The following is a 10,439-nucleotide window of genomic DNA, read 5'->3' on the forward strand; positions in this document are numbered from 1 at the left end:
TTGCACATCTTGTTCTTTCTTTCCTTCTGTCCACCTGTCTGACTGCACAACACATCTGCATTGTTGGCATTATTAGCCAGCTAATGTTAAGGGTATGTCAACCTCACTGTGATTGTTGTTTGATTTAAAGCTCCTGTGAGGAGCTTTTAAATTTCGGTGGCCCCTGTAGGCAAAACAGGATGCTTTATCTCTTTGCCTTGGACATGTGTAAGGGGTGCTTTCTTACTAAATAAATCATTTTCAATGTTGAACATGCAACTCAAAATCAGACTTTTGTGACGGGTGCGGGTAGAAAACAGGGAGGGAGGACCCAACTGAAGGTAAGAACTAAATATTTATTAAACAAAAAAAGCAAAACTGAAAACTTACTAAAATAATAAATCCAGAAAATCCAAAAACCAAGTAGAGAAAAACAAAGTAAATCCAGGGAGCAAAGGGAAACATTGTCAAGCTACAGACTAACTACACATGACATTCACAAACAACATACTAAACAGACAGACTGCAAACAATGAACTGACAACAGGAGGGAAGGAGCACAGAGACTAAATAGACATGGGGTAATCAGACACAGGTGAGACTAATCAGACAGATGAGGACAAGCAGGGTAATCAAGATAGAAGGGAAACACAGAGAGGCAGGAAACCAGACAACACTGAAGACCAGAACTACAACTTAACACAGAAAACACTAAAGACTGAACTAAGAAACACACAAGAGGCAGCACTCGAGAATTACTAAAACAGAAGTGAAAACACTAAAATACAACATAAACACAACCAAACCATGACACCTCTGGCATGAAACATTTAAAAAAGGCTTTTTTTGGCAGGCTGCTGTTTATCCCTTTGTCTGACACCAACCCCCTACAGTGATAAATAACATTATAAAAAATAATAAATCTTGTTACTGATGGTCTCTTTTGTTTTGGTAGTTCATATGTAGTCATTAGTATTTATTTCATAACCAGCTAAAAAAACTTCTCATAGGAGCTTTAAACTGTATTGTAACAGAAGTTTTGAGGAGGGAAGATTTCAGATTCTACATAACAGAGGGAAAGTCAGCAGTGTGCACAGAAATCATTGAGGGATGTTGTCAAAAATGTGCCAAAAAGCACTCAGATATTTGTGTTTTCTTTGCACGAAAGGAGGTCTGCCAATGTGCCTGCATTTTTGTGTGTGTATGAATGTTAATACATCACAGTTTTATTTGGATTTGGTTCTCCATTTTTCCGTGTATCTGTTAGTGTTGGAACGTCTTTTTTGGAGCTAGTATAAACCCCACTGGGACACTGTTATCAAGAAACAGGGCCTCTATGATTTTACTTCTAAGGCGTTTTTAGTGACAGTATCATCTTCAGATTCTTGAGATCTTTTGTTTGGTTCATGCACTCTGAGCCATTCTATTTTTCTATGTTATATAACTCGTATGTCTCAACTCAACCCGTAGCAAACTCCAGATATTTTTTTCTCTTCCTAAGTCCCTAAAACTGCACAAAGAGAAGACACTACTTAGCAGGTATTCATGGGTTTTTTTCCACCTAAGATCTTCAAAGAATAATATCATTGATTGGTTGTTTTCTGAAGTATAATAACCTAACCCTAACCCTATCGAGTCCTTTATATAGCCAGCTCCAGTGAGACTGTAGATTGTGTTTTAAATTGAGTTTCTTTGTTTCGGAATTCACTAAAGTCAGCAAAGGAAGAGAGAGGGCTGAGCTTATTCTCAGTGCAAACAAAGCAATATGTCTATGTAGGTTCTCGGTTTAAGATCTTGTTCAGTTGCCTTTTACATTAGTCTTCGAATAAACAAAACAACACTTTTTAAAGCTGCAGATGGCGAGACTTCACAAGAAGACACAATCTCTGTTCATCCACTGTCCATTTGAGAATATTAAAGATAAAACTGGCAACCAAAAGAAATACAGACGCCCTTTAAAAAAAATTACAAACAATTATTAGAGGGAAAATTTGTTTATTTTAAGAAACACTTACTTAATAGTCAACATGTAGGGACCAAAACTAAAGAAAGAAAACAACATTGACAGAGATATAATTATGTAAAAGTGCTCTCCACCACCTAGTCATTCAAGGTGATTAGGTTGGACACACTGAAACATGAGATTTAACAAGAAGTGTGGTAGATCTGAAACCCAAACACAAAACCATCAGATCACATCCATTCAAATTCTCCAGAGCCTCTTCCCCCTCAGTTAGTGTTCAATTTGAGCGTACCCTGCTAAGCCTTTAGCATATGAGATGGTTATGTTTCAGTACAAATCCCCGAAAACCTGATTTCAAGAACAATCGAAGTCATTGATCAAAACGTGTCTAATCTTGTCTAGTGCAATAACATTTTTTGTGAGGTTGTGAAGTTAGGGTTGTTTACAGGCTCGGCCTTTGTTTTCTTCTTTCTCCCTCAAACACGTTATTGTTTCCTTATTTTGTGCAGGAACAAGGAAGTCTGGAAAGACTCAATCTCTGTATTTCAATTCCCTGTCCAGATAGTGTACATTAAGCAAGACTGTTTGCATTATAAGTGACTCCACTACACGTCTTCATAAATGTAATGTAACAAAATCAAATGCACATGATTGGAGAAAGCACAAGAGTCATTTTCTCTCTTTCTGTTTTTTTTTTTTTTAGGTTTAAACTTATTGGAATGAGAAGAAGAATTATTAGAGCAACTGCTGTGCCTGTGAAGCCAGACAGTCACGGTTTCTTTGTACGTGGATCAAGGACTTCCTATCTAAATGAAAGAACGCTCAACTTCTGCATAGAAACGGATTCAAGACACATCTGAACCTGTTTAATGCAGAAGAGAGAGCCTCAAGCATAGCTGAAGTATAAAATATACCAGTGCTTTTCGTAAGTGTAAGTCCAATTTATCATCAAACTGTATTACAACCTTAGGATATTTAAGAGGCTTTTTTCCCCTTCATTTTAGGTTGTTCAGGATCAAAGTGGTGCCTGTTGTGTCTCCGGCTGTGTTTTTCCTCTTCTGACACCATCCGTCTCCTTTGAGTTACATCAACAGGACATCCTAAACTCACACACTGCTGACCTCAGTAGACCTCAGGCCAAGCACGTAGATAAACCGCCAGTGTGTGCATGCATGCATGTATGAGTGACTGCATGTTGTCTGCTTTCCATTAAACTGTATCAAACAAAGTGTAAGCTTCATAAAGAGCTCTAAAGGCAGGTTGTAATTTTTCTAAATCTGTGTATTGGAGCGTGTGACAGTCAGGAACTTGGCACAGGTTGTTTTTAACTTATAAAACAGAGGGCAGCAGTCGACCTCATCAAAGCTCAACTACTGTTTCAAACTCCCGCTGCCTGCTGAACTTATTCCAAGGAGTTTTTCGAAGGTCACGTCCACTCACGAAACTGTCTATAAACACACACATACACACAGTATAAACTGGATACAATTAGGCTAAAACTGTTATGAAATGATCAAGAGTGTCAAGAGTCTTTCAGCCATAGACTGTATACAACAATTGAGACCCAGATGGCATCAGCTCTCCCTGTTTGAGTTTTGAGGCCAGGCCACATATTTAACAATATATCGTTTTATGCAGCCTATGGGTTTAGCTCAAAGTTAAGACTAAGAATAGAATTTGAAACATGATAAAAACTTACAGAAACAGTAAATGTGTTTTTAAGAGGTAGATTTTTAAAAGATTTTGGAAAATATCTTGAAGATTGATTATTCAGCACAGTAAAAAGGAGGCAGACACTAAGTGGAAGGGAATATTTGATCAGAGTTGTTGATGACATCATATTTACAGCCTAAATATGAAAGATTAAAAAGGGTTAGTGTTTACATGGATGGTTATGCTGCATTTTGTCTGTGCCATTAAAAATCTTGACTTGGATGTGACTAGGCCTTCATCTGTCTCCTGTTGTATCACAGAGAAATACTAAATGACATGAGAAGGCCTTAAAAGGTGATTATAAATAAGGTCAAATGAGGGTTTACTTCATGTTTACGCACCATTGCTAAACATCAGTCAGCAAGGTTTATCACAAAAAGTTGCATCTGGCAGTGGTACACTTTCAATGCCAGATCATTTGGGTCTCAAACTGTCCTTTTAAAAACTCAACACATGCAGAATCCTAAACTGACAAGAGACAAAAGATTAATCCAACTGTGTTCAGAAAGCTTCGATAGAAAGATTGTTGGGATTTTTTAAGGTTAACATGTGGATAGTGTCTCTTTGCTTTTATTCAGAGGGGTCATTTCCATGTTATCAGTGAAACAATGAAAAGGATTAAATCGTCCTACTTTAAGCATCTGGTTTCTCCCCATGTGCGGCAGTTAGCATATAACCGCTTAAATCTAGGCACAAACTTGGCAGGGTTTTTACATTTCCAGGTGCAGTGAGTTAAATGCACTCCCAACTCTCCTTTTGTTCTCTTGAAGAAAAAGAAAAAATAGAAATTGTCTTCAAGTACGTCATTAAAGAATAAGAGAATATGCACCATCCAGTCTGTAACAGTTTGTGTGAGTTTGTGCATGTTGCTGCATGATTGTATGTTTGTAGTGTACTGTATGTCTGTGGTCCAACAGTGCACTTGAAAGTGTTGGGAGTGCCCATACTTAGAGTTGGAAGACTGACATTAATTGGTATTTGACCATTGGTTTCCTTTCACTGAAACACCAGCTGTCATCTATTTAGCTTGGCATCGTCCAGAAAAACAGACCATTAGCTTTATATACATCAAGCTAGTGCTCTAAAACAGCCTGAATAAATTGGGGACTATGTTGACATTTCAGAGGAAGCAATAGCAAACATTGTGGCGGACTGTTATTGCTGTAAAAAAAAAGATAAGGCTTTGGCCATAAATTGAGTTTGTTGGATAGAGGAAATTATTTTTATTTGCCAAGAAGCTAAGCTCAAACAACAAACTACACCAACTTTGAATTTGGTTAAAATGAAGGCATTGTGTTTGTTTGCTGCTTGCCTATTGTAATCCTTAACACAGAAAGTAGATTTATTTACATTTCCATACTGAGAATTTTAGTATTGTCCTTTTAAAGATGGCCACACTGTTGCCACCCTTTTCGGTGACAGGCTTTTTCCATGTTTATATTTTTCATTAGTTTGTCTGTCTTTTGAAAAAAAGAAAGACAATTTGGACTTTTAACAGAGGCATTGTTTCATGTATACTTGGAAGCAATAATGCATTGGATACTTGCCTTAGATTAAACTATGTTTATTAGTTTGAATAAAGCCAGACTTTTTTTCCTAAGATGGGGAGGAAGACTGAGCACAACTACAGCTGTGAGGGCTGTTCAATGTTGGCTCATGATTAATTTTCAGCAAGTAAAATAACCGCAAGGCAGATTCTCTTATTAAGCTACTTGGACAATTTTATTAAAGGTTAGAGTTTATATTAGAGCTATGTTTTAGCAAGGAAATAATAAAATAATTTGACAGAATGAGAAATTTGAGAGTCTTGGCTTTTAAAACAGTTTGAAGAAAAAAAGTTTCTTGAATTTGGACATTTAAGACAAATAGAAAAGCTTTAGTCTTGCTGTTCTTGAATATTCCTGGTGTTTTTTAATTAGTTTTTAGTATTCATATTAAATTGAAATACAGACATCAATTAGCCTTAAAGAAAATCTGCCTGCAAAGATTGGGCCTCAATCAGGAGCTGACAGCCAATAAATCCATCATGTGCACTGCTTGTTGTCTGCGTGTGTATGGACATGTGTTCCCTGTCCTGGAAATGCACATGTTCATATGTGGATGTGATGTTGCTGATAACTCATAGTGCTGACATCAGTCCCAGACAGACAAGGGACAGATGTTAGCAGTGTTCCAGCAGACAGCTGGAAGAGAAGAGACTTCTGAAGGGAGGATAAGGACAAAACAACCCACGGGGATAAAATCTGTGTCCTGAGACTTGCGGAAGCAAAACGTCTCTTCTTCAAGGCTTTACACACTCCATGAGGTTTTTGTCTCAGTGCCTTACCAATGGAGTTGACATTCAGAACAAAAAAAAGGCTCAAGGACGATGCAGCAGTTTCACTTTGGCTGCGAGTTTTCACTCGTAGAGAAAAAGAATAAAGGGGGAGGAGGCCCTTGGGACGATGGACTGTAAATCCACCTTAATATCCCAGTATTCCTTCATCCTGACCCTGAGTATCCACTATTATCTATATCAACGTGACAGATACTTCCTCTCTCATGTTTGGGGTCAGTGCACTGGCTTGATAAACAAAATACTAACCTATATCAAATAACAGCCTTTATTAAAACTTTGTCCAGATGTATCATTTGACTCCGTTGTTTAACATCTAGGGATTTGCTAATTCAGACAAATTAAAGCAAAACAATAATGTTTAACGGGTCAGTGACGGGGGGTTTCCAGACAGATTGCTATCTGTGAAACTTATCTGACACATAACTAAGCTGTAAATGTAGATTTAGCACTCATGCTATGCATTAATTAAACAGAACGAGCTTCAGCAGTAACTGATATTTCAATCAGGTCACTAAATCCCATTGAAAAAACAGATCAAATCAACAATGAATTTACTCTGTAAAGGAAATACCATCTCCATTGCTAAGAGCTGATCAGTAGTCAGTGTTTGACTTAAAAGAAGGACAAGCTTGAAATGTAATATGGATATTGGGCTTAAACAAAAATTAAAATAATTCCTAGCTTTCATTACCATATACATCATTTTGTGTAAGTCCCAGGTACTTAGAGCTAAAAATATACTTCACTGCTAAAACTAGTCCCTAATGCACTCATATGTTTGAGGAAATAATCAAGCAATTTCTAGTAATAAATAAAGCATGTATTTCTGCAGTGACTAATTTACATACGTTTAGGAGCCATAGACAGGATAGAGAATTACTATTATAAACAACTACTTTTGCTTTAATACATCCCATGATTGGCTTTAATATACTGTAGTTATCCATTTTTTTGTTTTTACAATGTGTTCTGAGACTGAATATCCTGGGCAATTGAATTGTTGGCTAACTGTCAGAAAATATCTTCAGAAAATATCACTTATGCCTCTCATTTTCAGTGTTTATGTGGGAGATTTCCACTGGCAGGCCATAATCAGAAAACTTGAGCCCTTTAGCACTGCGGAAACATTGCTAATGCAAGTTGAAATTAAAATGCCTAATAATAAAACACAGAAATCCAGAGGTAGCCGACTGCAGCCAGCTTGTGAAGAACAGAGTCATGGGTTGGGTCAGAGAAAATCTGATAAATACAGATGTGACTGTGTACTCACACATCACTCCATCATGGGCTGGGTTACTGTTTGCCAAAAGGTTTACTAGCCTTGTGGGTTCCTGCAATGTTAGAGTGAAACTGGAGAGCTTCTGATTTGACCTGAGATACCTTTATCGGTCAGTTAGTGTGCTTGTGTTCATGTTTCTGTGGCTATTACAGAGACAATAAACATTGATAATTAAGCCCACAGGAAATAAAGAACATGAACATGTGCTCAACAGTGGTGGAAAAAAATAAATACTATTGCATAGAAGTCATGACAGGAAATATGAAGACAATGTGCGTCAGTCACTGAGTGTGGCCCATATATCTCTTTTAGTCATGCCTGTTCTCCTCCCATTCCTCTTTGATTATATAGACCTGACATCTCCAGCAGGCAGATTAGTGTGATGCACTGAAGCAGAACAGAGAAGAGTGTATTGATCGTCACAGTGACCTTTCCTATGCCACTGTTCTGCAGATGTGTGTGTGTGTCTGTGTGTGTGTGTGTGTGTGTGTGTGTGTGTGTGTGTGTGTGTGTGTGTGTGTATGTGGGGGGGTGGGGGGGGGATGTCATTCTTTGAGACTCTGACTCACTAGCATCAGCTGACATTGTAAAGGACAGAAATGCTGCCCTGCACAAATTACATTCATTGACTTCCAAGCGATGAATTGTAATCATTGTGGTCTCAGTGGGATAGTACCAAAGTACAGCAGCCTTTAAGCTCATGCCTCTTAAGTGGAGGTTGGATAAAAATCCATATAACTCACCATGTTGATCGAAAATGAAAGACTGCAATCTTGAAAGAGTACATTAAAGAAACACAAGATTAAGAAATACGTCTTGTACAATTAAGATACATACATTAGCTGAGGCTGTGTGAATGTGTCTGAGTGAATTCAAAAGGTTGACGGAGACTCATACAGTAAATCGGCAGGGTGGGGGGAGGTAACTGAAAACCACTTCTGGAGTCTCAAGTATGGTTGGTTGGGTGATTGGTGATGGCAAAGAGGAAAAGAGATGAGGGGTCTGTGGTTAAGGCGTGTGCCAATAGCTCTGTCACAGATCTAGATTTGAAACAGATCATAAAGAAACAGTCAATTCTCTCAAGTGAAAAAGTGGAGAGAAAATAACGAGGATGTGAAGAAGGGAGGCAGCAGAACTAGCTGGGGAATCGACATTATTGGCAGGAAGGACTGGGAAAAGACATCTGTGGTAGGAGTGTGTAACCACACGAAGACATGCACTCCAGATGGGACAGAAACAGGTACAGTTGGCAAATGTGTGGATCTCAGTGAGATGAAAGGACTCATCAAAAAGAGGGAAAACCATGCAATAAGATTTATAGGAAAGTTGAAAATCAAAAAAGTGACGTGAAGAGAGTTGATTGCCTTTGCCATGTGATTATAACCGTTCTTATAGAAAAAGTACGACAGAGAAAGCAGTAATTACAGGTCAGGGAAGGAGCTCCTGGACTTTTAACAAAAATCAAGCTAAGCACAGACAACTTAAACACACATAGCATGTGGGGAGCAACTGGATGATCACAGAATCAGAGAAAAGACACTCTAGCCAAACAGATCATCTGTGGTGCATGGCAGGCTTGAGAGCAGTAGTAAAACAAAAGCAGCAATGTAACAGTGCAACCTTTGTAGATACAAGGTGTGCAAGGGAGGCGAAAAGATGTACAACCTCCAGCTGAAGCTTCAGAGGACAGATGACCTTCGAGGCTAATACCCCTCTCACACACGCATGTGTAAATGCACACGGATACATTTTTCATCCCTTTATCCTGACTTTTTCCTGCAAGCGCCCTAGTAAAAATTCCCCAAGAAGTCAGGGTATGGTGATGTTTGATGTTTGATGCTTATATTTCCCAACCGGTACTGTACATCCCCAATCAAAAAATAAATGTATCTTTATCAAAAGTGCAAACACAGCATGTAAATAATAAGAATCAGTCTGGAATTGTAGGTCTGTTGGTTTATCATGCGCACTCAAAAGACAGTTGTACTGTGAACTGCATTCACTACCGGCTTATCAAGGAGACACACTACCAAAGAGTCCATAACCAGCCTGGAAAAATGTGTCGATTAAACTCTGTACTTCCACAACTGTGAAGGTGACTTTGAGTAAAGTGTTAAAGCTGCATCTGCTCTACTTAATCTAATCACGTCAAAAACTCTAAAACAGGGAAGTATCTGTATTCAGTACACCACAGCTCTGAAATATCTTTGGTGGTCATAAAATCTCTCCGGGGTAAGTGTGCATAAAGAACAAGAGAGTAAATCTGCATAGTAAAATGAACCCACATTCATAGCTGTCTTAAAGTGAAGTTAAATCCCAGTGCTAGTGAGCCTGTTTTCTGTATGAACACAGAGAATGAGAAATACTATGCAGAGAATCCTGGTGTTATCGAAATGATTGAATCATTCCAGACTGGGACATCGAGTCACAAAAACCACCTCAAATAGGTTTTTATATTATAGGGATTTATCTCCTCATGGGAAGCAGAGAGTTGAGATAAAGAGAGGCAACTTTCTGGATCAACATCAGACATGGAGCTGCTGGAGATGTGATGTGGTGTGGTTCTGACGATCATATTGCTGATTCAGGCAGTTTGGAAACCAGAAACCAGAGACCCCCTCGATCCCTTGCCTTCACACTTAACTGTATTCCTCCCTTTAATCCTCAACGACCCCATGCACAACTGACACACACAAGCAACCACAACTGTCTCCCTCCTCACCCCTGGGAAATCTTGCAAACTATCGTCACTGCTGACCACACCTCCATCTCTAATTTAACCAGAAACCCTACATTTGGTTCAAAGCAGACCCCCGTCTCCGATGATCCTAAAAATGTGACCTCCAGCGCTCAGAGCTCCATTCAGACTTTTAGTGTCGACGTTACCCTACAATCAGGCTGCAGTCACGGTTTCCTTAAGGGTGGAAATCAAATAAGCGCACATTATGATCAGACGTCATTTGGGTTTTTCTTGTATGCCAATTCAAACTAAAAGAAAAAAAAAAAAAAGGCAGCCACACTCAATGGCGTGTCTCAGCTTCAGAAATGTTCAAAAGCAACAAGATTTAATTTCTCTGAAGTTAAAGTAGGACTGCCTCATGTTTTCACGCTCAACCAGTTTCATTTTAACAAGGTTCTTTTGTTGCTTTTACTCACCTCTAGTGTGT

The sequence above is a fragment of the Symphodus melops genome (assembly GCF_947650265.1).
Source record: "Symphodus melops genome assembly, chromosome: 11".
Taxonomy (NCBI): Eukaryota; Metazoa; Chordata; class Actinopteri; order Labriformes; family Labridae; genus Symphodus; species Symphodus melops.